The following is a 5,340-nucleotide window of genomic DNA, read 5'->3' as shown; positions in this document are numbered from 1 at the left end:
AACAATAAAAATATGATTCGTGGCCTATTAGTTGATGGTAGTTGGAAAGATAATCCGGAAGACATAAAAAATGAAGCTGTTTCGCATTTTTCTAATCGATTCAAAGAACCTGACATTGAAAGGCTGAGCCTGGAAGACCTTGAGTACCCGGTTCTTACATCTTCAGAGGCTAGTAAATTAGAAGAAAGATTGGAGGAAAAAGAAATTCGCGATGCTATCTTCGACTGTGATAGTACTAAAGCACCAGGTCCAGGCGGTTTTAATTTAAAATTTTTTAAAAAATACTGGGAAATTATCAAGGTTGATCTCATTGACGCAATTACCTAGTTCTGGGACAAGGGTGAAATATCAAAGGGGTGCAATGCGTCGTTTGTTACACTAATTCCGAAAGTAAATGACCCGCAGGTTCTAAACGATTTCCATCCCATCAGTCTAATTAGTAGTTATTATAAAATAATTGCTAAAATACTCTCCAATCGTCTTCGAAAAGTCATTCCCTCTCTTGTGGGCCCAGAACAAAGTGCATTTCTAAAAGGAAGGTTCATTTTAGATGCTGCACTAATTGTTAATGAATGTATTGACTTTCTTAGATCGAGTAGGAAAAAAGGCATTATCTTCAAAGTTGATTTTGAGAAGGCCTTTGATTGCATTATTTGGGAATTTTTATTGGAAGTTATGAGATGTATGGGATTTGGGTATAAATGATGTAAGTGGATTCGATCTTGTTTAACCACGGCCTCAATTTCCATTCTTGTAAACGACTCTCCAACAAAAGAATTTTCGATTGAACGGGGTGTTAGGCAAGGTGACCCACTCTCGCCTTTTTTATTTATTCTCGCGGCGGAAGGGCTTTATTCTTGCTAAAAGTGCTTTAGATAAGGGACTTTTTAAGGGTATTGAAGTCGGGGTTGATAAAGTCCTTGTATCTCATTTACAATATGCGGATGATACAATTTTTATGGGTGAGTGTAGTAGGGCGAATGCGCGTAGTCTCCAAAATTTGCTCAAGTGTTTTGAACTGGAATCCGGTTTAAAGGTGAACTTTCATAAAAGTTATGTGTACGGTATTGGGGTTAGTAATGACGAATTGCTTGTGATTGCCAACCAATTTGGATGTCAAGTGGGTTCATTTCCGTTCACTTATCTTGGTCTCCCGATTGGTTGTAAGATGACAAAATTGAAAGATTGGTATCCGGTAATTGATAAAGTAAAAAATCGCCTCTCGAATTGGAAAATGAGAACGATGTCATATGGAGGAAGATTAGTTCTTATCAAATCGGTTCTTTCGAGTCCTCCGTTGTACTTCTTTTCGCTCTATCGTGCCCCGAATTGTGTGATAAAATTACTTGAGAGTGTGAGACGCAAGTTTTTTTAGGGCGGGTCGGACTCGGGTTCAAAAATTTCATGGGTCAAATGGGATACAATTTTAAATTCATACGGGAACGGGGGGTTAAACATCGGGTCTCTTAAGGGTAAAAATTTGGCTTTACTTGCAAAGTGGTGGTGGAGGTTTAAAACCAAAGCCAACTCACTTTAGGTTGGAGTCATTCGTAGCATCTATGGTTCGTGTGGTGGCCTAAGGTCGGGTGGTGACATTGGTTATCGCCTTGCCTTGGGTACGTGGCATAATATCATTGTTGCAGGTAACACTCTGGAAGACATAGGGATCGGGTTCAAGAACTCTTTCATTAAATCAATTGGAAATGGATCGGATACATCCTTTTGGAATGACGTGTGGGTTGGCAACAGCAAACTAAGTGACTTATTCCCTCGGCTATACCGATTAGAAACAGAGAAAAATGTTGTTGTTAACATGCGACTTCAGCAAGGATGCAGGTTCAATTGGGCCTGGGCCCGTCAACCTTTGGGCCGAGGTCTAGGGGAGCTTGATGCTATGCTACTGATGCTGTCGGATGTTCAAATAGGTGACAAGAAGGATACATGGGAATGGGCATTGGATGGTGGAAAACCCTTGACAATCAAAAAACTATCGGGATTATGCGACGAGAATATCCTTGCTTCGGCTAGTAATGCAACAAATACCTTGCGTAACAACTTAGTACCAAAAAAGATTGAAATTTTTGTGTGGCGTTTAATGAAGAAAAGATTACCGGTAAGGATTGAATTGGACAAAAGGGGTATTGATCTTCATAGTGTTAGATGCCCTCTTTGTGACAATGACTTGGAAACAACGGATCATACCTTGGTTTTTTGCTCGTACGCACAAGACATTTGGAATCGGGTTTTTCAATGGTGGGGGCTGGGTGCATTTGTGAATCTTAGCTTTAGCGAGATACTTAGAGGCAATTCCGGCGTCTCGATGTCTACGTTCGGGAAGAAAATTTGGCAAGCTATTGAATGGATAAGTGCATACTACATTTGGAAGAACCGTAACAACAAAATTTTTCGTGGAACTTCATGGAGTGCCTCGGTTTCTCTAAACGAAATCCAAGTCAAGTCCTTTGAATGGATTTCTCTCCGATCAAAGGGAAAAAAATTCGATTGGCTTGCTTGGTTAAGCAACCCGCACTCCTTCTTCTCGAGCTAGTTTAATAAATTTTTTATTGGTTGCTTACTTCGCAACCTTAATTTTTGCGTTGTAAATTCGTTTCGTGTTGTATTTTTGAGCACTGTACTTTTCTGGTGTGTTTAATAAATTTCCTTGCTTTTCAAAAAAAAAAAAATACATATTTAATTGTGTACGACTATAATTTGACTGTCTACAGATATCACCCTTAAAAAATAAGTATGACCAAAAGGAATCCAAAGAACATAGTACTAAACACATTATAGAATTGACTTTAACATGTTCATTTTATTTCCTTTTAAAAATCTACTCACTCCGTCTCAATTTGATAGTCCATCTTTTCTTTTCGAGTTGTCTCATATTAATAGTTCACTTTCATAAATATAGAAGAATAATTGGTTAAAGATCTTTTATACCCTTACTTTATTTAATTAGGACAAAAATGTAGGTAAAACTAAAAAATAGACAAAAAGTACATGTAACAGTCATTTTTTTAAACTGTGTATTTTTTGTCTATATAATATTAAGTTGAGACAAATGAAGTACTATGCAATAAACTACGACAAATTTGACCGATTTTACGGCTTTACTGACTTTCTAGCTTTTTCAAATTTTGACAGACTTTAACCTGATTTTTTGAACTTTGACCCGAACTTTGACCGTTGATTGTCATATTAGACGGTTTTTTTCGAGACGAGACGGGCTAGTCACTAAACCGTCTCAACGGGTGTCGCAACGGCTCGAGACGGAGTGTTTTACAAGAGTGATACTAACACATCCAACCACGTCATGTTTCACAAGATATATTCTCATTCTCATCACTATCACTATTAATATTAATATAAACCATAAATAAGTACATACATAAATTCAAGTGGCAATAAAATAATATATCCGTAAACATCATGGGTGCGTTCACGTCGGAACCAATTAAGTTCCCACTCACGTGTACCATTTGATTGCACGCAAATGTTTATCGACAATGAAAACGGTTATATCTCTTTGAATAACCTGTTTATAGAATTATTATACGTAGTAACATTAACAGTTGATATCTAACACTTAACATATATATATATATATATATATATATATATATATATATACTCAAGCAAAGAATGAAGTGAACACTACTTTTCTGGTGACGTTAGCATGACGCCAACTATTTCATTCTCATCATATTTTTCTAATTTTTTCCTTTAAATTAATAAATTATTACGTCTTGCCGCAAAGCTCCTAACTAAACTCATTAATATCATTATTAATATATAATATGTCTCAAACTATGTCTCTTTCAATACTTCTTTTTATATTTGTTTAGTTTAAAGGATTTAAATACTGATAACTCCGATTATTATATCGTATAGTTCTATACATTCAATTGTAATGAATCTAATGACAAATCATGTATTTTCACTTACTTAACCTAATAACTGTAATGACAAATAATGCATTTTAAGGGTGAATAACTGTAATGACAAATCATGTATTTTAAGGGTAAAGGAACGCGATGACCATTCATAGTTTGGTGGTAGGCAGGGAAGAAGAACACAACGACTATCCATGTTTTAGTGATAGGCGTCAGAGTAGAGAAGCATAAAAAATTGTGTGAACCATAATGTTCGGACACCATGTAAAATAATGTAAACTCGTAAATTACTGTATATTTTATTGATATAATATTTATAGAGTACATTTGTTAACAATTAGAGCTTCATACATTGACGGAACTTGAACATCGATATTAGGAGGGCCAAATTTTGTGATGTTTAAATTAATATATATATTTGTATGTACATACTCTCACATACACACACACACACACATATATAGTTATAGTTAAGCAAAACTGTAACAAAAGGTATAGTTTGTTGGAAACATAGTGTTGAAAATGTGTTTTCATCAATATTTAGACACAATTTAATATATGATAAAGTGTTATATATTAATAATGATACGCATATCCGAAGGACTATGCGGATTGCACATCCAAAGCCCCAAAAACGCACGCGAGTTGCCATCATTTGACGCGGGTATAGCCGCACCTCGTGCGCCTGTACCATCTGATGCGAGTTTCGTATACTTGCATAAGGGTCCAGTACATTCTAGAAGAATATACGGTATAATCAATTCGGATTCTTTTCCTTAAATAACGAAAGTTAGTTGGGATAAGATTGCATTTAATTAGGGAAGAGATTATACCGAAACCCTAATTCGTGAGCCTATAAATACATAGCTCATAAACCCTAAAAATATATACATTCATTCGTTTACTCATACGTAAACCACAGCATACAAATCTTCATCGTACGAACAAAGCTTCATACGATCTCTAAGACTTTCAGGTATATCTCAAACTATAAAACCTTCATGTCTTTGAGCCACTCAACCTCGTATGCTAGGTTGTTGGTGGACTCTCAAATCGGCCACCCTGTCGGAATCGAAACGATACCGATGCGGGTTATCCACGACTAAGTGTCGGCAATCCGAATGTTGTTAGTCCTTAAACCCTATTATGCACTCAAGCGTTCACCTTGACCTCGTGAAAATATGCTTGATCATTTGGCGCCATCCGTGGGACCGGTTATATGAAACAAACAAGATAGGAATTTATGTTGTGTATAGTTTATACGTATCTTTTTTTCCGTAAAACTTCTTTGTTTAATCAATCGGTCACTTTCAGGTTTTAAATTGTCAGCAAGAATGGGTGGAGGAAGTAAGAGTGCTAAAAATCAAGGGCGATCGGACTCTCCAGTAAGCGTAGGGTTTCAAACACCTACGGCGACTGTTACGAATACACTGTCGACGCCACC

This window comes from Rutidosis leptorrhynchoides, chromosome 2 (assembly GCF_046630445.1).
Source record: "Rutidosis leptorrhynchoides isolate AG116_Rl617_1_P2 chromosome 2, CSIRO_AGI_Rlap_v1, whole genome shotgun sequence".
Lineage (NCBI taxonomy): Eukaryota > Viridiplantae > Streptophyta > Magnoliopsida > Asterales > Asteraceae > Rutidosis > Rutidosis leptorrhynchoides.
This window is presented reverse-complemented; position numbering follows the sequence as displayed.